Source organism: Lissotriton vulgaris, unplaced genomic scaffold (assembly GCF_964263255.1).
Source record: "Lissotriton vulgaris unplaced genomic scaffold, aLisVul1.2 SCAFFOLD_1348, whole genome shotgun sequence".
NCBI lineage: Eukaryota > Metazoa > Chordata > Amphibia > Caudata > Salamandridae > Lissotriton > Lissotriton vulgaris.
The window spans coordinates 467,186-490,422 of record NW_028242968.1 but is presented as its reverse complement, the minus strand read 5'-3'; the positions used below and the strand labels follow the sequence as shown (position 1 = coordinate 490,422).

General features: G+C 50.1%; 1 protein-coding gene across 1 annotated transcript in view; it reads right to left on the bottom strand.

Annotated features, from left to right (window-relative positions):
* LOC147668774 (uncharacterized) overlaps positions 1–22,613 on the bottom strand; it is a 106,811-nt gene extending 84,198 nt beyond the window's left edge. The window contains exon 1 of the mRNA XM_086948446.1: positions 22,481–22,613. The gene's annotated coding sequence lies outside the window, so the exon portion shown is untranslated. The remainder of the gene's footprint in view (positions 1–22,480) is intronic.
* Positions 22,614–23,237: the final 624 nt, after the last annotated feature.

Sequence of the window (23,237 nt, the reverse complement as noted above, 5' to 3'; positions counted from 1 at the left end):
AACTGGAGTAAGTCATCCAGTGCCCGAATTTCAGCAGGAAGAGAGTTCCACAGCTTTGCGGCCACTACTCGAAAGGAGCGGCCACCTGTCCTACTCAACAAGAAACGTGGGACATGGAGAGGTGGTCTAGGACAAAGAACAGCCCTAATTAACGTCAGACATTCATTCACTTATACATAACATGAACAACCATTTCACTAGGGAGTCTCTCACTTTCTATACCCTCTTCATAACTAAAACACGGGTCCACACAGATTCTGAAGACCATTCATCCCTTGCCAGCCTTTCAATCATACCATGGGAGAAACAGAGACATTCCAAGGTGGACATCCTTATAGAAATGATGGAGATTTCTCCAGGGTTCAAGGACTCCATTAAGTGCACATGCTGAGTTAGAGATGCACAATGGACCGCAGTCTCAACACAAACCCACCACGCTATTCTTTGCGTAGGTGGTGTTTTCAGGTTACTGTCAGCAGTCCCGTTAAACAGGTTCAGGGACACAATGGTAATAAACACCATGTGCTCGTCTTGCACACAACACTCAAACATTGTATTAGGAATTCTGCACTTCTAGTTTTAAAAGTATACTATACAGGTCTTGATTTTGTGCAAATAAAATGAACGGTAACAACAAAGAATGAGAATGTAATGGCAGTTAAAAAAGTTATTAATGAGAATAAAGACTTTTCAAGCATGTTGCTTTGAGTTATCTGCACCTGTGCCTCGTTCTTACCTCCTCCGTACAGCTATTGAGTGACACTGCTGGAGTTATTCGCACCTGGGCCTTGTTCTTGCCTCCTCCGTACAGCTATTGAGTGACACTGCTGGAGTTATTCCCACCTGGGCCTCGTTCTTGCCTCCTCCATACAGCTATTGAGTGACACTGCTGGAGTTATTCGCACCTGGACCTTGTTCTTGCCGCCTCCATACAGCTATTGAGTGACACTGCTGGAGCTATTCACACCTGTGCCTTGCTCTTGCCTCCTCCGTACAGCTATTGAGTGACACTGCTGGAGTTATTCGCACCTGGACCTTGTTCTTGCCTCCTACGTACAGCTATTGAGTGACACTGCTGGAGTTATTCACACCTGTGCCTCATTCTTGCCTCCTCCATACAGCTATTGAGTGACACTGCTGGAGTTATTCGCACCTGGACCTTGTTCTTGCCGCCTCCATACAGCTATTGAGTGACACTGCTGGAGCTATTCACACCTGTGCCTTGCTCTTGCCTCCTCCGTACAGCTATTGAGTGACACTGCTGGAGTTATTCGCACCTGGACCTTGTTCTTGCCTCCTACGTACAGCTATTGAGTGACACTGCTGGAGTTATTCACACCTGTGCCTCATTCTTGCCTCCTCCGTTAAGCTTTTGTAACTGTAGAGACAGAAACTTTACTATATAAGGAAGGAGAAGGGAGCTAGAGAGAATATAGCTCTTCACTATCAGAGGCTACTGATTTCAAACCCATATTATACTCTTATTGTGTTAAGTATTTAGTTTTGCTTTGACATTAAATTACTTTTTTATCCTCCATCAAGATAAGGCCTAGGCTGGACATCACTGAGAAGCCTGTGGCTACACACTATTGCTGATGGGAGAATATAATGTGCTAAGGGTTGCCTACTTTCTAAAGCAATCGTAGGAGGGATCCCTGAACGACAGTGGCAAACAACCACACCCACCACAAATGGGTCCCCGTAGCCTGTCTGAGCTGTGGCCCCTGTAAGGGGTCTGAAATTAGGTAGTAAATGGTGGGATATCTGCAAGTCCAATCTCTGTCTTGAACAGAACAATAAGTTCACCTGCCGCACAGCATTACCTGCACATTACAGTATCAGATACAAGCTTTGTAGGTATGGACCTTGACATCCAGTCAGTTGAGGAATCCGTGTTTGGAGGCAGGACTGAGGACTCCCAGAAACGAGGATAGGCACATTCTTGTGAGTTTTATTTGGCGCCAATTTGGGAAACTGGTTGCTAGGGAGGAAACTGTGTTGCATTCATAGGTAGGTACATGATAGGAACCCAAGGAGGGAGTTCTGTGGTGTTAGTCTATCGTAGTCGCTTACCACATGTTTTACCCAGACACACCTCAAAGGACTATGTCCTTAGTTGAATCTCTTTAGGCGGTCAAACAACAACAAATATAGGAACTTTTCTTCGAATGGGACTACTATAGTATCTTTATGTACCCCATCCATTTCATGGCATCATGAACAGGAAAAAATGTGTTGGGGGGCCCGTCCTAAATAGTGGCGGTAGCAGTCCTGTAGAGCATGTGCCATAGGACATCCAGTGCTGTACATTTAACACAGCGGGATTTATTATATAAACACTCCATTGTCCACTTAAAGGTGAAAAGGGTAATCCGGCCACAGCAAACCTGGAAATTATGCGGTCTTCAACACACAGCTCTGCTAATGTTGATCTCCCATCCTGATCCTGCAGAGAGGGATTCCCAACCCAACACCAGACCAAGTCATTCAGGTAGGAGGTCTCAGACTAACTTATGAGAACCTGTAAAGCATGGATACTCACAAACTTTCTGTCAGGGGTCCAAAATTCCAGTGTGGTTGCAATGTCTTGCAAACTGAATGGCAGAAAGGCAAGGACCAAAAACTGAAGAAAGTCAAGAGGACTCCAAGGGTTAACTTTTTAGGTCTCGCCTGATCCAGCGCATGCGCTAGACTGGTGAGACTTTTAGTAAGGGCTTCAATAAATGCTATATAACACCCAACAGAGCTGACCAGGTCTGGAAACAGTGTGTAGCTGTACTTGCGAAAGTGCAAAGAATGGATGCATGCATGGACAGATGATGTTGAGAGTCACTGACTAGATAAATCCCATCAGACCACCCATTGTGGCGGAATTTGCGTCATGTGGGATATCTACTGATCATTCCAAAACACAACCGACCCAGTAGTGTCGATGTGGAAACGGATGTCAGAAAACTAGCCGTGATATTCAACATGAAGTGATGTTTACTAAAGTGCAGTGCTCAAATAATAATAGTGAGATAAAATTGACTACAGGGGCGTTGTAAAATATTCAAAACTCAATCCTTGTGTCAAGAGTAAAAAAACACGCCGAGTAATAAGATTACCCTCTGGCGTTGTGTGAATCGGTCGACATGTTTCAGCCTCAGGGGCATTGCCCCGGCTTTCTTCAGGACCATGACTAGAAATGCTACTGCAAACATGATTGACAATATTATATCAACAAGAGACAATGTACTTAACATGGGTACATATCTACCAGGAACCATCACATTTGAATGCCCACTGGAAGGAAAAGGAAAACATCTTCTTCCCAGCTTTGTGTGGATGAAGACCTCACCTCACCCGGCAACCGCTCGGGAATATGAGGCCCCGCTCTGTCCGTCGGTGCCTCTGTTGAGAAAAACGAGCGGAAGTGGAGGTTCAATAAATGCTGCCATGGCCGGACTAGAGCTTGACTGCAAGTGCGCGGGCGCGACTTTGTGGGCCTCTCACTGCTCTTCAATTCCTTCCCTCACCACATATCTCGTCCCTCTGCCGGCCTCATTAAGTGCATCGCGATCACTTTCACTTTCGCACACAACTCCTGGGCTTCTCTTGCGTTTCTTTCACCACTGTTCTTCCTTTAATTTCGGCTTCTACGTCATCTCTTGTTTTCTCTTTCCTACCATTCCCCGTACTTCTCTTCACCTACTGCTTCTTCCTCTCACCTTGCGTCTCTTTCACTGTTGGTTTCTCTCGTCCTATACTGTTGCTCTTCCCTGCTATTACCTCACTAAGGTAATAGGTGCATCCGTCCATCTCGTTTTTCTCTCTCCTTTCCGTTGCTCTCCCGCTTGCTATTTCAGACCCCCCCTTCTGTTTGTCGCTCCCTGTTGTCTCTCCTTTTTCTCCCCCACTTCTGTTTCTCCACCTTTCCCTCTACTCCACCCCCGTATTTTTTGTGTTGCAGTCTCCCCCCACTTCTGTTTTTCCACCTTTCCCAGGTTTTATATGGCATGAACTTATCCCGAAGGTACTATAGCGCTTTAAATAAGCACCAGTTACATTACGCAAGGACACATTCATTTTGGTAGCTAAGGGGAGATTAAGTGATTTGGCCAGAATCACAGGATGTTGACCCCAAGCCGAGACTCAGATCTGTTTCCGCAGTTCGAAAACCAACTCTTCTGGCCGTTACACCACACCTTCACTCACCTTTTCCCTTCTTTTCCTTACCCCTCAGTCTGCTGTTTCCCTATCCTATGTGAATTCTGTGACCTCTACTCCATTGCTGTTTCTGTCTTTCCTGTTACTGCTGCCCCATCGCTCTGCACTGCCTAGCTCGGCTGTTTCTCACACCCTCCCTTTGCTCCTTCTCGAACCATCCTCTCTGTTGATTCGCCCTGTCCTGCTGTTGCTATTCCTTTAGTGCCCCTCACTTGCTCTGTGTCTCCTCTGCTGGTACCCTTTATTGGTCAATATATCTTTAAATCTTTCTCCATCTGTTGCCCCCACAATTTTCTCTTTCTCTCTTCTTTCTGTTTAAGTCTCTCTGTCCTAATGACTCTCCCTGCTGTTATTAGTTATTTCTCCTATTATTGTTTCAGTCTCTTCCCTCCCCCAGGAGTTATCTATCTGTTGTTGTCTACAATTTCCTGTAGTTGCTTGTAATCCCCACCTCCTTGCTGTTTCTCTTTCCCATGCTGTTGTTATTTTCGCCCGGATGCTGTTTATCTTTCTTCCGTCATTCCTCCCCACCCCTCCTTTCCGTGCGGTTCCTCACCCCTCTGTACATACATACATATCCACACACCCCTGCCCAACACTTCTCTACTGTTCACCTACCTGTACTGTCAACCCATCACACTCTCAAGCAATCAAACATTTGGAGAGCGCACTACAAACCCGTGGGGGAGGGGACCGCTACTGATCGAACAGCCAGGTCTTGAGTAACCTCCTAAAGGTCAGCAGGTCTTGGGTCTGTTGTAGGCTCAGTGGGAGGGTGTCCCAGATCTTGGTGGAGAGGTGGGAGAAGACTCTCCCACCGGTGGTTGTTCCTCGGATGTGCGGGACGGAGGAGAGTGTGAGGTCAGCGGACCGGAGCTGGCGGTTGGGGATGTAGAAGGAAAGTCGTTTGTTGAGGTAGGCTGGGTTGGTCTTGTGGAGTGCCTTGTGTGCGTGGATGATGAGCTTGAAGGATATCCTCTTGTTGACCGGCAGCCAGTGCCATGGCGTGGTACGTCGAGGATCAGACGTGCCGAGGCGTTTTGGATGCGTTGAAGTCGTTTTTTGAGCTTGGTCGGAGCTCCCGCGTAGAGGGTGTTTCCGTAGTCGAGTCCGCTGCTGACGAGGGCCTGGGTGACTGTTCTTCTTGCATCTGTCTGGATCCACCTGTAGATCTTGTGGAGCATACTGAGGATGTTGAAGCAGGAGGAGGAGATGGCGTTGACTTGCTTGGTCATGGAGGGCGTTGAGTCGAGGATGACATCCAGGTTGCACGCGTGGTCAGTGGTTATTGGGGCTGCCCCCAGTGCCGTCGGCCACCAGGAGTCGTCCGAGGCTGAGGGATTGGAGCCGAGGATGAGGACCTCTGTTTTGTCCGTGTTCAGCTTCAGTCGGCTGGTCTTCATCCACTCAGCGACGGCCTTCATTCCTTCGTGGAGGTTGGCTTTGGCGGTGATGGGGTCCTTGGTGAGGGAGAGGATACGACATGTGCGAGCATGGGCCATGTAGATGTTGAACAGTGTTGGGCTGAGGGAGGAACCTTCGGGTATGCTGCAGATGATCTCGGAGGCTTCAGATCGGAAAGGGGGGAGGCGGACGCTCTGAGTTCTGACGGAGAGGAAGTAGGTGGTCCATTCCAAGGCTTTGTCTCGGATCCATGTGGCGTGGAGGCGTGTGCGTAGTGTGCGGTGGCAGACGGTGTCGAAGGCGGCGGGGAGGCCCAGGAAGATGAGGGCTGCGGTCTCACCGTTGTACAGTAGTGTCCTGATGTCATCGGTGGCGGCGATGAGGGCGGTCTCGGTGCTGTGGTTGCTGCGGAATCCTGACTGGGAAGGGTCCAGGATTCTGTTTTCTTAGAGGTATCGGGTAAGCTGTCTGTTGACGATCTTCTCGATGACCTTGGCAGGGAACAGGAGCAGCGAGATGGGCCGGTAGTTCTTGAGATCTCTAGGGTCTGCTTTGGGTTTTTTGAGTAGGGTGTTGATCTCGGCATGTTTCCAGCTCTCTGGGAAGGTCGCAGTCTGGAGGGAGAGATTGATGATGTTGCGTAGGTGGGGTGCGATGGAGCTGCTGGCTTTGTTGAAGATGTGGTGCGGGACTGGGTCTGACGGGGAGCTGGAGTGGATTGTGCTCATGGTTTTGATGGTGTCATCGATGCTCACGCTGGTCCAGGCTAGCAAGGGGTCGTAGTCGATGGTGTGTGTTGTGTTGCTGTCTGTTGGGGCTGTCTGGATGTTGAAACTGTCGTGGATGTCTGCTATCTGGCGGTGGAAGAAAGTTGCGAGGGAGTCGCACAGGGCTTGCGTCGTCGGGGTGTCATTGGTGTTGGAGCTGGGGTTGGAGTGTTCCTTCACAATGTTGAAGAGCTCCTTGCTGTTGTGCTCATTGTTGTCGAGGCGATCTTTGAAGGAGGTCCTCTTGGCAGTCCTGATAAGGTGATGGTGGTTGCGGGTGGCATCCTTGTGGGATGCGTGGCTGTCCGGGGTCTGTTCACTGTGCTATTTGTTCTCTGGTTTTCGGCAGGCTCACTTGGACGCTAGGAGTTCTGGGGTGAACCAGCTGGCCCTCTTGCCGATGTCCCAGTGGGGGGGGGGGGTTATTTCTTCAGCAGGGCGAGGGTGTTGGCGCAGTTGTTGATCCAGCGTCAGGGGTTGTGGGCAGAGTCTTTGGTGTTGGAGGGTTAAGTGGGTGGCTGAGAGCGAGTGTTGGGTGTAGTTGGTCTTTGGTGATTTTTCTCCAGCAGCGGCGAGGGATCGGTTGGGTGCGCTGGTGTCTGTTAGGTTTCTGGAAGGAGAAGTGGATGCAGCGGTGGTCGGTCCAGAGGAGTTCGGTGGTGTGGCTGAAGTCGTCGTGGGGGCTTGAGGAGAAGATGGGGTCCAGCATGGGGCCTGCGGAGTGGGTAGGCATTGTGACGAGTTGCCTCAGTCCAAGGCTGGTGAGGTTATCATTTAGGGTTGTTGAGTTGCTGTTGTTCTCCAGTTGAAAGTTCATATCTCTGAGGAGGATGTAGTCGGTGGAGGTCAGGGCGTGCGTGCTGATGAAGTCGGCGATTGAGTCGCTGAACTGGGGTCTGGGTCCGGGGGGTCTGTGGACGAGGGTGCCTCTGAGGGTGGAGTTAGGGTCTGTGTGGATCTAAAAACGCATGTGTTCGGCGGTGCTGAGTGTGTCGTCGGTGCTGGTCGAGACCCTGAAGCTATTGTTGTGGACGATGGCGATTCCTCCTCCGACTCCGTTGGTCCGGTCTCTGCGGGTGATCTTGTAGCAGTCTGGAATGGCTATTGCGGTGTCGGGTGCGGTGGAGTTGTTCATCCAGGTCTCTGTCAGGAAGGCGATGTCCGGGGATGATGCGTCGAGCAGGGTCCAGAGCTCGACGGCGTGTTTGCGTGCGGAACGGATGTTCAGTAGGATGCATCGTAGCTGGTGAGGTCCTTCTTGGCGGGTTGTTTGGCAGCTCTGAGGCTGGTGTTGCTGTAGTTCTGGCAGGTGAAGGGGCCTTGTGTGCGTTTTGGGGCTCCCTTGAAGCAGGTGTTGGTCCGTCCGGGGTTGAGAGCGCGGAGTGTGATGCCATCGTAGCAGTGGTGCTCGTTGTGGTGGGTGCGGGGACCAGGGGTTCTGGCGCAGGGCACGGTCGGGCTTGCCTTGGCCGCTAGCGGCACGGCCGCACAGCAGCCGCCATATATGGGGATGTGGGAGGGAGGAGCAGCTGCGAGGCAGGGACAGCGAATGGGCAGTGAGGGGGCCGGCTGCAGGGGACGCAGTGGCGAGAACGGGAGCGGTGAGGGCACAATCAGGGGCAGCGAGGGGGAAACAGAAGGCAAAAACGGGCATGAATCAGGGAAACAGATGGCAACAGAAGGAAACTGAAGGCAAAAAACAGGCACAAATCAGAGGCAGCGAGGAGTAAACAGAAGGCAAGCAACACGGCACAGACAAAAGCAGGCAATACAGGGAACAGTGACAGAGATACAAACCTAAGGCCTACCACTGACTACCAGGGATGAGGCACATGTGGTAGCCTGCGGTGAAAGAGGGCCTCGACTTCTACAGCACCGGTAGGGCACTCCACCCGCCTCGTGCCTGACGCCTGCCGCTGTGTCTCCGGTGTGTCCCTGAGCTGCTGTGACGCTGTGTCCCCGGTGTGCCCCTGAGCTGCTGTGCCCCTGATAATCGCCACCAAGGATCCGGTCTTGTGCACTAATTTATTTTAATATTTCATTTAATTTATTTTCAGTTTTGCGCCATTTTTCACTGTTGTGCCTGTGTTCGTGTGCTCTGCTTTAATTTAGTCGTGCCCCCGCCACCGCTACCCGCTGTGACTCTCTGGTCAATTTCGCTTTCATCCTCAGAGACCATTTGTTGTGCCCCTCCACCCCGCTCCCTGCCGCTGCTCAACCCAACCCCCGTCCCCTCCTGCATAGACGCTCCTACCCACCCCCATCTTCCGGCTGCTCCTCCCTCGCTCCCCCCCCCTCCACGCTCCACTTATGGCAGAGTGGCAAACGTGCAGCGTTCACACGCAGCGGGCGCGCCCCTTGCGCGCCGAAGGTAAGCCCGTCTACGCCCGTCCGCGCCTGGACCGCACCCAGCGCCAGACCCCCTGGCCCCGCAATAACCACTCCACCCGCCTAATATACGACGCCGCAACCCTCACTGCACTCAACACCGGCCGACTCCCCGACTGCCACCAAGCCGCCCCAGGACGCGCCCATGGACCCTTCACCTGCCAATCCTGCAAGTTCTGCTGCATCAGGACCCACACTGCAACCACAAACACCAAACAGAGCCCAAACAACAACCACCTGAAGTGCATCCTGGTCAACACCCGCTCGGTCCACAGACACGCCATTGAACTATGGAACCTACTCGATACCACATCGCCGGACGTTGCCTTTCTTACAGAAACCTGGATGAACGCCTCATCAGTGCCGGACATCGCCATAGCTATCCCGGACGGTTACAAGATCATCCGAAGGGACCGCATCAATCAAACAGGAGGAGGCATCGCCATCATCCACAAGAACTCAATCCGCATCACGACCAGCACCGACGACACCCTCACAGCCGCCGAACATCTTCACTTCCAGATTCACACCGACCCCAAGACAACACTTAGAGGCACCCTCGTCTACAGACCCCCAGGACCCCGCACACAATTCTGCGAAGACATCACTGACTTTATCAGCCCACACGCCCTCCCCTCCGAGGACTACATTCTCCTTGGGGACCTCAACTTCCACCTGGAAAAGAACAACGATAGCAACACCACCACCCTTCTGGACAACCTCGCCAATCTCGGACTCAAACAACTGGTAAACACCTCCACCCACTACGCCGGACACACGCTCGACGCAATCTTCTCCTCCAGCAAGCACATCTACTTCAATCACGCCACAGGACTCCACTGGACGGACCACAGCTGTGCCCACTTAAACTTCAGAAAAACCACGACACACCACCACCCACAACAAGTCCCCCGCAGAAACTGGAACAAAATTACCACCGACCAGCTCACCACATCGCTAAACCAAAACTCTCCCGCCAGAGTATCGGACCCAAACCATACAGCTATCAATCTCGCACAATGGCTCACCCGCTGCGCTGACGAATTAGCACCCTTGAAAAAACACCACAACAAGCCAGGAAGCAAAAGAGCCACCTGGTTCAATGACGACCTCAAAAACTCCCAAAAAAAATGCAGCACCCTCGAGAAAGCCTGGCGAAAAAACCCAACCACAGACAACATGACCGCCCTCAAGGACGCCACCCGCAAACACCACCAGCTGATCCGATCCACCAAGAAAGCAGCATTCAAGGATCGACTCGACAACAACGCCTACAACAGCAAGGAACTCTTCAGCATTGTCAAAGAGATTACCAATCCCAGTGCTGGCAACAACGACATCACTCCCTCTCAAGACCTCTGCGACTCTCTAGCCTTGTTCTTCCACAGCAAGATCGCTGACATACATAACAGCTTCGGCGAACAACTCACTCCCCTCACTACCGAACTGAAGCCCCTCACCACCACCCTTTGCGCCTGGACCCGATCAGCACCGAAGACACAATCTGCTTGATGAACTCCATCCACTCCGGATCACCAACTGACCCATGCCCCCACCACATCTTCAACAAGGCCGACTCCATCATTGCACCCCAACTCCGAGATATCATCAACTGCTCCCTCTACAACGCTACCTTCCCGGAAAGCTGGAAACATGCCAAACTCAATGCCCTCCTGAAGAAACCTACAGTAGACCCCGCCGAACTTAAGAACTACTGCCTCATCTCGCTCCTCCCATTCCCTGCCAAAGTCATAGAGAAGACTGTCAACAACCAGCTCGCCGCCTTCCTTGAGTCTAACGGCTCCCTCGGCCCCTCACAATCCGGCTTCCGAGCCAAACACAGCACCGAGACCGCCCTCATCGCAGCCACAGACGACCTCCGAACACTACTCGACAATGGGGAAACAGCTGCCCTCATCCTCCTGGACCTCTCCGCAGCATTTGACAAGGTCTGCCATAGCACCCTTGTACAACGCCTCAGCAACGTCGGAATACAAGAAAAAGCATTGGACTGGATCATCTCGTTCCTCGCCGGAAGAACCCAGAGAGTCCGCCTCCCCCCCCTTCAGATCTGAGGCCACCGAAGTTATGTGTGGAGTACCACAAGGATCATCCCTGAGCCCCACCCTCTTGTCAAGTCAAGTCAAGTCATAACATTTATATAGCGCACTACATACCCAGAGGGTTTCAAGGCGCTTAGGGAGGGGAGGTGGATTATTTGTCAAATATCCACGTTTTAAGCTGCTTTCTGAACGCTAGGTGATTCTGGGTGAGGCGGAGGTAAGCGGGGAGTGAGTTCCATGTTTTGGCAGCCAGGTATGAGAAGGATCTGCCTCCCATGGTGGACTTGTTGATGCGAGGTACAGTGGCGAAGGCTTGGCTGGAAGAGCGAAGTTGGCGGGAGGGGGTGTAGAAGGACAGTCGAGAGTTGAGGCAATCTGGTCCGATGTCGTAGAGTGATTTGTGAGCGTGGGTAAGCAGTCGGAAAGTGATCCTCTTATTGACGGGTAGCCAGTGGAGGTCTTTAAGGTGACCAGAGATGTGTTCGTTGCGTGGGATGTCTAATATGAGCCTGGCTGAGGCGTTTTGGATTCGTTGTAGTTTCTACTGGAGTTTAGCGGTGGTACCTGCGTAGAGGGTGTTTCCGTAGTCCAGTCGGCTCGTGACTAGAGCGTGGATGACTGTTTTCCTTGTTTCGGAGGGGATCCAGCGAGCATGCGAAGAATGTTGAAGCAGGAAGAGGATACGGCGCTGACTTGTCTGTTCATAGAGAGTGAAGAATCCAGGATGACGCCAAGGTTCCGTGCGTGGTCTGTCGGGATGGGTGCCTTTCCGAGGGCTTCCGGCCACCAGGAGTCGTCCCATGCAGAGGGGGATTTACCTAAGATGAGGACTTCTGTTTTGTCTGAATTCAGTTTCAGACGGCTTTGTTTCATCCATTCGGCGACTTCTTTCATTCCTTCGTGTAGGTTAGTTTTAGCGGTGCTGGGGTCCTTGGTGAGAGATAGGATCAGTTGAGTGTCATCAGCGTAAGAGATGATGTTGAGGTTGTGTTTGCGGGCGATGGCCGCGAGGGGGCTCATGTATACGTTGAAGAGGGTGGGACTGAGTGAGGATCCTTGTGGTACGCCGCAGATGATTTCAGAGGCCTCGGACTTGAATGGTGGGAGGCGGACTCTCTGGGTTCTTCCGGTGAGGAACGAGGTGATCCATTCCAGTGCCTTTCCTTGGATTCCGATGTTTCTGAGGCGTTGTAAAAGGGTGCTGTGGCAGACTGTGTCGAAGGCTGCAGAGAGGTCGAGGAGGATGAGGGCGACTGTGTCTCCATTGTCCAGTAGAGTTCGAATGTCGTCTGTTGCTGCGATGAGGGCGGTCTCAGTGCTGTGTTTGGCTCGGAAGCCAGATTGTGAGGGGTCGAGTGATTTGTTGGCTTCGAGGAAGGCGGCGAGCTGGTTGTTGACAGCTTTCTCGATGACTTTGGCCGGGAATGGAAGAAGCGAGATGGGGCGGTAGTTTTTGAGTTCGGTGGGGTCTGCTGTTGGTTTTTTCAGAAGGGCGGTGAGTTCGGCGTGTTTCCAATCTTCTGGGAAGGTAGCGGAGTTGAAGGAGCAGTTGATGACGTCTCGGAGGTGCGGAGCTATGACGGAGTCTGCTTTGTTGAAGATGTGGTGGGGGCATGGGTCTGTGGGGGATCCAGAGTGGATGGAATTCATCAGGCGGATGGTGTCCTCAGTGGAGATTGGGTTCCAGGCGTTAAGGGTGTTGACGGGGGAAGATGTTCAGCTGATGGTAGGGTGGGTTGGCTTCCGGGTTGGTTGTCAAAGCTGTTGTGGATGTCAGCAATCTTGTTGTGGAAAAAAGAGGCTAGGGAATCGCAGAGGGTTTGAGAGGGGGTGATGTCGTTGGAGTTGGCCGAGGGGTTGGAAAATTCCTTGACGATGTTGAAAAGTTCCTTGCTGTTGTGGGCGTTGTTGTCAAGTCGATCTTTGAATGCTGTTTTCTTGGCTTTTCGGATCAGTTGGTGGTGAGTACGGATGGCGCTTTTGAAGGCGTCCTTGTTGCTGGTGGATGGGTCTTTTTTCCAGGCCTTTTCAAGGGAGCGGCACAGTTTCTTGGATTTCTTGAGGTCGTCGTTGAACCATGAAGCCTTCTTGATGCCAAGTTTGTGTTGACGTTTTTTCAGTGGTGCTAAGGTGTCGGCGGTGTTGGATAACCAAAGGGTGAGGTTGGAGGCGGCTTCGTTGGCGTTAGAAGAGGGGGCTGGGGAGGTTTGAAGGAGTGATGTGGAGATCTGCTCTGTGGTGATTTTGTTCCAGTTTCTTTGTAGAGTTGGTTGGAGGTGGATGATGGGTTTCGGCTTGTTGTAGGTGAAGTAAACGCAGCTGTGGTCAGTCCAGAGGAGATCTGTAGTGTGGCTGAAGGAGACATGGTTGCTGGAGGTGAAGATGGGGTCGAGAGTGTGACCTGCGATGTGGGTGGGGGAAGTGACCAGTTGTTTAAGTCCGAGGTTGGCGAGGTTGTCTAAGAGGGTGGCGGTGTTGCGGTCGTTGATCTTTTCAAGGTGGAAGTTGAGGTCTCCCAGAAGGATGTAGTCTTTGGAGGGGAGCGCGTGTGGGGTGATGAAGTCCGTGATGTCTTCACTGAATTTTGCGCGTGGCCCTGGTGGTCTGTAGAGGAGGGTGCCTCTGAGTGTGGTCTTGGGGTCGATGTGGATCTGGAAGTGAAGGTGTTCAGAGTTGGCGAGGTTGGCATCAGAGCTGGTTGAGATGCGGATTGTTTTCTTATGGACGATAGCGATTCCACCTCCTGTATGGTCGGTGCGGTCCTTGCGTGTGATCTTATAGTCATCAGGGATAGCGATGGCGATGTCAGGGGCGGAGGAAGCGTTCATCCATGTTTCCGTTAGGAAGGCGACGTCAGGAGAGATGGTGTCTAGTAGGTTCCAAAGGTCAATGGCGTGCCTGTGGACCGAGCGGGTGTTGAGAAGGATGCATTCTAGGTGGTTGGGGTCGGGAATCTGTGGTGTGGTCGTAGCGGAGATGTTGTCGGTGCCGCTAAATTTGCAGGAGAAGCAGGAGAACGGTCCATGGGTGCGTCCAGGAGCGGCTTGGGCGCAGTTGGGGGCGCGACCGGGGTTAAGGGCTAGGAGGGTTGCGGCATCGTAGGTAATGCGGGGGGCTGGGAGGGACGGGGGCCAGGGGGTCTGGCGCTGGGCGCGGTCCAGGCGCAGACGGGCGTAGACGGGCTTACCTTTGGCGCACCTTCGGCGCGGGTTGGGCGCGGTCGCTGCGCGTGAACGCTGCGCGCGGAAGAAACTGTCATAAATGGATGGTGGAGGGGGAGGGGCGAGGGAGGGTCCGATGGGAGGCGGGTGCGTGGTGGAGGGGGCGGGCTCAGGGCAAGACAACAACAACAGCACAGCAAATGGCGGCTGCAACACGAGGGCAGACCGGGTTGGGGGAGATGCGGAGGTAATTGGCAAAAGTATATTTAAACAGAACACACAGTGAACAGATACAGTAACAATCGAGCGCACAAGCAGGCAGGCAGGCACGTTAAAGCACTAAGTGAAGCCAGCAGCGCTATGCAGGCTAACGTGCAGATACAGTGGAGCAAGCAGCTTCAGGCGATAGGAAAGCTCACCAGCGCAAAGCACACGATATCAGGCACACCAGCACAACCTTAACATCATCTCCTACGCTGACGACACACAGCTGATCCTCTCCCTCACAAAAGACCCAAACACCGCCAAAACCAACCTACACGAAGGGATGAAAGACGTAGCCGAGTGGATGAAGAACAGCCGCCTAAAACTGAATGTAGACAAGACGGAAGTCCTCACCCTAGGATCATCCCCCTCTGCATGGGACGACTCATGGTGGCCTCCGGCCCTTGGCAGCGCGCCCAAACCAACGGACCATGATCGCAACCTGGGATTCATCCTAGACTCCTCCCTCTCAATGACCAGACAAGTCAACGCCGTCTCATCATCATGCTTCAACATTTTACGCACGCTCCGAAAGATCTTCCGATGGATCCCCACCGAAACAAGAAAGACGGTCACCCAAGCACTTGTCACAAGCCGACTGGACTACGGAAACACCCGATACGCCGGAACCACAGCCAAACTACAGAAAAAACTCCAACGCATTCAGAACGCCTCCGCCCGACTCATCCTAGACATACCCCGCCACAATCACATCTCCGGTCACCTGAGAGACCTTCACTGGCTCCCCGTCAACAAGAGAATCAAGTTCTGTCTCCTCACCCACGCACACAAGGCCCTCTACGACCGAGGACCCAGTTACCTCAACACGCGCCTGACCTTCTACACCCCCACCCCCCACCCACCAACTACGATCGTCCAATCAAGCCCTCGCCACGATTCCACGAATCCGAAGAGCCACCATGGGAGGAAGATCATTCTCCTACTTAGCGGCCAAAACCTGGAATTCTCTCTCCACCCACCTCCGCCTTACACAGAACCACCTCTCCTTCAGAAAACAACTCAAAACCTGTCTGTTTGATAAATAGCGAAACCCCCCGACCCCAAGCGCCTTGAGACCCTCTGGGTGAGTAGTGCGCTATACAAATTTTTGACTTTGACTTTGTGTGGTGGGGGAGCGACCTACCAGCAGGGTCTCTACTGTCCCCCAGCCTCTGTCCGCTACATCCTCCTTTCTATTACTATTATCCACCCGTCCCTCTGTACAGCTAGCCCACTCATTGCTAAAGTCCATCTACCTCTCCACACTGTCCGCTCACCTCTCTTTGCTTTCCCCAGATTTCACTTCTATCTACCCATCTCTATATTCTGTCCACCTACTCCTCTTGGTCTGTGCATCTACCCACTGTACAGCCAGCTCATCCATTTCTACTGTCCACCTATCCTACCCTATAGTATACTCACCTCTCTCTACAGTCCATCCATTCCTCTCTTCTGTCCTCAGACCTCTCTACTTTCCACCCATATCTTTAAAACATACACCAGTTCCTCTCTGGCATCCACCCATACTACTCTACTGCCCCAAACTTCTCTTCAAGTCTACCCATCTCTTTATGCTGTGCACCCATTCCTCTCGTGCAGCCACCCATACCATTTCGCTGCCCCAAACCTCTGTTCAAGTCTACCTTTTTCTCTATGCTGTCCACCTATTCCTCTCTATTGCCCACTCACCCCTCTGTACGGTCACCCATACACTGCTAAAGTCCACCCAGCAGATTGTACCGTAGACACGTCTCTGTGCTATCTACCCACACATCTCTTCTCTCCTTTGAGGCACCTACCTCTTTCTACCCTTTTGCTGCCTTTCTCGTTTGCTCCTTCAACCCTCTCCCCTTTGCGTGCCTTACTTTATTGTATTCTGTTCTGCTTACGTCTTCCGCTCATTTCGTACTTTGTGTCTCTCTATTACTTTCTTAACTTGTGTCACCTCTTATATCTCTTTCGTTTTTTCATCCCCCTTCATTGGTTCTCACTCTACTCCATTCACAATACCAATCTACTTTGTTGCTTCACTTCACTATGCATCATTCTCCCCTCCTGTATTTTTTTCTGTCTCTCTCCTGTCTCTCTTTTTCTCTCTGCCTCTACGCTTAATTGTCTTTCTTCTCTCTGCTCCTTGCATCTCTCCCATTCTTTTTCTGACTCCGTACCTTTCCTTTGCCTCCCTTCTTCTGGGCATCACTCTCTGTACATCGTTCTGTATCGCTTTCTTCCCTTCTTTCAATTATATCGCTTCCTGTTGATCTGTTTATTCAGCGTCCCCAGTGCCTGTCTCCAGTGTCTACCCAGGTTTTCCCATTAATGCCCACTCCCGAACCTGTGAATCTCACACTCTGCTGCTTCTCTTACTCACACTGCCGTTTCTCCTCCCTACCCAGATGTTTGACTTATTCTTTCATTTTCCTTACTCAAAGTTATCCCTGCTGTTTCTCTTACTCATCCCGATCTGTCATTTACTTTCTTATTTCCCATGCTCTTTAAAGAAGATGTTCCACTCACCGGTTTCTCGTGCTCTCTCGCTCGCCCCATGTTTCTCTTAGCTCTTCTGCAGCTAGATGGTTTGCTTATTCTCTCATTTTCTTTACTCAAAAGCGATTGTACCCCTACCCCCTGTTGTTTTCTTTATTATCATTTAATACTTTGCTGCTTCTCGCTGCCCCTCTACCAGCATCTTTCAAGTGCCTATTTCTGCCTTTTCGTTATTTTCGTCTCTGTCTTCACCATTTTCTGTACTTCTTCCTTGCCTCTTCCGTTGAGTTCTCCGCAAGACCTTCTGTCTTCTATTTCGCTACCTTTCCCTTCGTGTTTTCTCTCATCTCTTCTCTGACGCTTTCCACTCATTCCCTCCACGTGGCCCTCTCCACCATTGGCTCTCTCCCTCCCACATTCATGCCTTGCCCTTAACTCGTGCTGCAGCAAGGGTCTCATGCGCCCTGGTGCAACCAAGGTAAATGTCCCCCCACCCCTCCTTTCCTCTGTGTGCTCAATAAGCCTCGGATTCCCAGTGCCACTGCACCTGTTGTACCACTAATAGCTACACCCCTGCACGCGACCCAATTTCACTGGACCGGGCCGCTCTGCGTTTTGATAATCTATTTCTTGCATCTATCCGCTCAGACTCCCCGTGTCCCCTCACCTGTTGTCCTCACCACCCCCTGTCTTTCTGTTGCATACCATGTTATCTTCCATTGGAAAAAACATTCTACCCTATTTTTAGTCCTCTTCTGCCATCCTTATTCTCTTTTTTGCTTTCAAAAATTCACTCTCACCTTCCAAAAGGAGATTCCTAATCCTCCTCATCCTGACTCCCTTGTGCATATACTTTGTCACATACTTAAGATTTATCTAGAGAAGCGTTCATCACTACAACGAGCAATGGTAAACAGAATACAACGCCAGTCTCTGCGTGTTCGCCGAATCTTCATGTTCTACTTCCTATTGGTCCTCTTTGTATCGGCCTCCCTTCTCTGCTGTCCAATTGGTTGACCCTCGCTACATAATCTAGCCTCTTCACTGCATCGAAATGATCGCTTATATATTGACTCCTTACCTCCCCTTTTCTTTAATTGGCCATCTATTGTAAAGCAGACCCTCTTTCCAATAGCATTGGTCCTTTGAGGGCATGCCACCCTCTCCCAGTCTGCAATTGGTCTTCCTTGGATTGTCCCGCCCTGTGTCGTGTTCCTCTTTTATTCGAACTCCTTGCTTTCACTAGATTTTATACATTTGTTTCCCTACGTTTATTTTACTTTTATCTCCCCCTCTTTCAATATTTGGTCTGCTCCAGTCTCTTCTCTTTTTTCTCAAACAGTAGGTCCACGGTTCCTGTTTTAATGCGCTTACAAATTTGCTTGTGCAATGCGTTTTTTATATCAATACGGTGGGATTTGTTGGTCCCCACACAGATGTATCCCCTTAATGCATGTTAGAATAAATTGTCCATCTACGGCTACCGTCGCTTCCCGCCATTGCCTCGTCTATCTGGCACTGCGTCGCCAATAATATCCCTGCGTTTACCATTCACCGCTGCCCGCTCCCTCCACCCGCTCTCAGTCACCTCATGGCCATCATCGTTATCGTGAATAAACAGCGTAGCTCTGGCAGCGGAAATCAGATTTTTTTTCACACCCTATAACGTGTCTTTTTCTTCTCTTTACTTTCCGAAGTTAGTCTTTATTTATCCTGTTTATTTACCCTGTCTCTCTTTCTGTCCCTATCTTGCTTGCATTTTTCCCCTGGATTCTTCACCCGCCATGGCCTTCATCCGCCATGTTATTACCAATACGTAATTGCATTTTGTTGTATTATACGTCCTTTTACACCGCTGCCCCCTCCCTCTGCGACCAGCTGCAAAGCTATAGCAATTGTGAGTTACGTGAGCACACACATACCCCTCCTACATTCCATAGCCTGCCCTAAAAAAAACACCCAGCGGTGACCGGGGCAGAGTTAGATCTTGGCAGACACATACCCCTGGTACAATCCATAGTGTGCCGTCATAAACACACCCAGCGTTGACTGGGGCAGAATCTGATCTTGGCAGACACATACCCCTCGTATAATCCATAATGTGCCCTGAAAAACACAGCCAATGTTGACAGGGGCAAACTGACAATTAGCCAAATCAAAATAATTCAGCATCTGACATACAAATATGAGCTGGAATATGTTTGGTGTTAAGAAAATCTAGAGCTTCAACTAAATGTGTGTTAGTAGACAACCATCTTCCTGCTATAAAACCGATATGATCCTCATGTATCAACAAACCCACTACCTGATTGAATGTATTTGCCAACAATGTTACTATTTTATAATCAGAATTTAGCAAACTGATTGGTCTGTAAGAGTTTACATTTTCTTAGTATTTGTTCTTTTGGAGGAAGCTTTCAACAATCACAGTATTAACAAGCATTGGCATAGCCAATAAGTCTCGTGTTTGGGACCTTATAAGTGTTTAGCCATGCAACAGTTGATGCGGTTGCAGGAAGGATATTGTGCTGCATAACTAAATTCTTATAAGGCCCCAAAGGCGAGACCTATTGGCTATGCCAGTGCTTGTTATTCCTGGAGCAAACTTCATGACCGCTGAGGCCAGTCTGAGAGGGCCCCCCAGATTATCTTCCCCGTCCGCCTGCCCTTCCTCCCTTTACACTCTTATAGTACAGACTCTAAGAAACGCCCTTGCCATTGCTGGTAGGACGGGGGATTGCGATCCAGCCATGCTGAAGCAATAGAAACATGACAAACTGCCATGGTGATGAAGACCAACCCTTCTTTCACGGTTTACTTCATCCTTTCTCCTATAAGGCAGACACCTTCATATCCATGCTACCACACACACACCCTGGATCTACTACCCATAGCCACTGACTGTTCTGATCAGTTGGGTGGGCTTACTATAGACAGCTTCAGAGGCCTTTCACAGCTTTGCATACAATATTATATAGAGTGGGCTTTGGTTCAGCCCTCTGCTCATGATTGCAAGGCTTTTTGTCCATTCCATTGGCAGATCCTGATTTTGTCTTTTCTCTCTAATCTTGTGCAGGTCCCACTCCTATAGGAATTTGGCTTTACCATGATTTGAATACATTGTTTCCTTGAAATGCTGATAGCAGCGAACAACTTTTCTTTTATTTCTTCACCATTTGTGTTTACCACCTCAGGGAAGTGGCTGTCCTTCTCTTTCCCCTATATTTTGTCTTTATTTAGCTTTGCCCTTTTCTAGCTCATGCACTTTCCCTCGCTTCTGCCCTACAGTAATCTTTTGTTGTTTCCTCCATTACGTAAGGACAGTGGTCCTAGACAAGAACAGTACAATGTGTGGAATCAAAACAATTATTCAAAATAAAGCATAAAACACAAGGTATTTTTATGCTCAGTGTTTAATTCACACTGGGCAGCAATCTCTTAATGCAAAATATCTTTATATTATTATATGTTATTACATGTGACAATGTCCCTAGGCAGGAACAAAGTGAAGGGGAGGAAGGGAGAGTGGGTATATGTGTTTTGTGAGGATAAGGAAGTGATTGGGAGAAAGAGTGTCAATCAGAAAAAGTACATTACTTTGAAAACATGAGGTTCATTCATCAAGCTTGTGAATCTCAATCTCTGCAGAACCAATATACAGCCATGATAACAAGAGTAACACAACATGGAATATCTGTTGTCATTGCTGGCTATGCAGTAAAGTGTCGAAGTTTCGACCCCTGAAAAACTATGGGCAGTTGTATCCCTTACGCCAGGGTCTTCATTAAGACAAGGTGTGGTATTGAGGAAGGGTGTGATCTAGGGATGGACATGAATAAACTTTAGAACCATTTCCATACGGGGCTGGATTCGATACATAAGAAGGGAGATAAATTCTAAATAACATTATTACCAATAGGCCTCTGCACTGTAAATAGGGGCGTGGAAGGGTGTGTGGGCTCCTAGGGCAGGAGAGTCAGCGTGGCACCTGAAAAGTATGAGGCGCAAGATCAGTGAAAACCGTGGATGGAAATTATTTTGAAGTAATGGGAAAAAAAGAAGGTCTCATACTTCCTAGACAATTGGATTAGTCTTATGTCATGCCGGGTGAGTCGGATAAAAAGTAGATGCAGTGGTAAGGATCTAGGAGTTAAAAGAAACAGAAAACCCATAGGCAGAGCTAAAAAACGGTGCAACCCCCAAATGGCATAATGTTAAGAACACGAGGAAAGAAGACACATAGTCAGAGCAATTACCTGTCACAGGCAATTATAAGTCAAGTTTTGCTTAGAGTTCACCGCCCAGCAGCACTGCTGTCCGATATTCGTGCATCCCATCTGAAAGTGCACTGCATTTATTATGATGCATCGGGGCAAACTGAGTGATGGAGTGTGAGGCAGTGTGAAACCCCTCCCCCTTCACGGTCTAGGTAAAAGTAGTGCAGTGATTACAGATTGTCTCTGTAATGGCACCTCACAGTACCAGCAAACAGCAGTTCAGTGAGTACTGATTTACTCTTTTGTACCATCCTTCATTCTGCTGTAAAATGGACTTTCTCCTGTGCCTGTAAACACCCCTCCTAGTGCAGATAAAAAAATAGCAAAGTGTGCAAATTTCCTCTTCTGTATCTGCCCCTCGCAATATAGGAAAGAACAGATGTGCGTGCACAGAATAACTCTAATGTAAACACTCCTCATAATGTAGGAAAAAGTAGTGTAGTATGAACAGATTTCTTATAGTGTGAGCAAAAGGTCATGCATTATGCACAGATTATCTTCCCCGTGTAGTGTAGTGCAGACTTACTACCTGCTGTAAACACTCCTCTTAGTGTGCATCAATTTCTGCTTTCATGGTATAGTTAAAAGCAGTGCAGTGTGCCCAGATTTCCTCTTCTGTCAATCCCCCACAAAGTGCAGTAAAAAGCAGTGCGGTGTCCACAGATTCCTCGTAGTGCAGTAAGGTACAGAGTTGCGTACTCAGATTCCTCATAGTGCAGTCAGATGCAGTGCAGAGTGCTCAGATTCCTCTTCGCACAGTAAGATGCAGTGCATACAGATTTCTCCCAGTACAGGAAGATGCAGGTCAGCATGCACACATTCCTCACACTACAGTACGATGCAGTGCACGGACACAGATTTCTCACAGTGTAGTAAGACACAGTGTACAGGTTTCTCAGAGTGCAGTAAGATTCAATGCAGTGCACAGTTCTTTTATAGTGCAGTGTGCAGAGATTCCTCATAGAGCGGTACGATGCAGTGCAACAGCACATATTTCTCATAGTGCAGTAAGATGCAATGCAGTGCTCAATTTCCTCACTGTGCAGTAAGATGCAATGTGCACAGATTCCTTATAGTGCAGTATGAAGCAGTGTGCACAGATACCTCATAGTGCAGTAAGATGCAGTGCAACAGCACATATTTCTCATAGTGCAGTAAGCTGCAATGCAGTGCACAATTTCCTCACTGTGCAGTAAGATGCAATGTGCACAGATTCCTTATAGTGCAGTATGAAGCAGTGTGCACAGATACCTCATAGTGCAGTAAGATGCAGTGCAACAGCACATATTTCTCATAATGCAGTAAGATACAGTGCACAGATCCCCTCTAACACAAATGATGCTCCCACAGAGGTCCCCGGATGGAAGAGCCCAGCCCAGTCCAGCTCCTGGAAGTGATTTTCTCCAGGATTATTCATTTTATTCCAACAAATATAGCAGAAGGTGCTGACAATCTCCTACCTGAGCAGACATTTCCAGGCGCTCTCCTTCTCCTGGGGCTGAGGTGGGGCGGGTGCAGATTTGAGGCCTGGGGGAGGGAGCCTGCGAAGGTCTGAATCAAAACTACTCAGACAGACAGACAGAGGGTCCTTCCTCCTCTTAGAAGGCTGGACATACAAAGAAAAACCGGAAGTGATGTCCGCAACCACTGCTGCAGCTGTCTCTACCGCTACTGACCCGGAATGGGAAATCCTTCGCTCGCTCATATAAAGTGCTTATTGGATTTCATCATCGGACGACGAGCGCCCTCGGGTGGCAGCTGACAGAACTCATATTGGCTGAACAGTAGCGCTCTCGGGAACAGCAGGCTCTGATCGGTTTCACCTCGGACAGGCCCTAACACGAGTCGATTGGATGGAACGGGGAGTGGACACCAATAGCTGCCCTGACTCGAGGACAGTTAGCCTAGCGACAAAGCCAATCACAATGTGGCTTTAGGGTTAGAGCCTACTCAAGGTTTAGCCAATGCAAGCCTGCCCTGCCCGAGAGCTCTACGGTTTGGCCAATGGGAGAAAAATTCACGTAGGACAATGGGAGAAAAATTCACGTAGACCAATGAGAGCCCGCGCGATTGAGCCTGGGAGTCTGAAGGCGGAGGTTCTGTCAGCGGTCACCAGATGGCGCGCCTCGCTTGCTGATGTAATCCAGGGATATCATTGTATGAAAGGGAAGTGTTTCTCTTCGGGTCACCGCAGCAGGGACAGCACGAGCAGCGGCA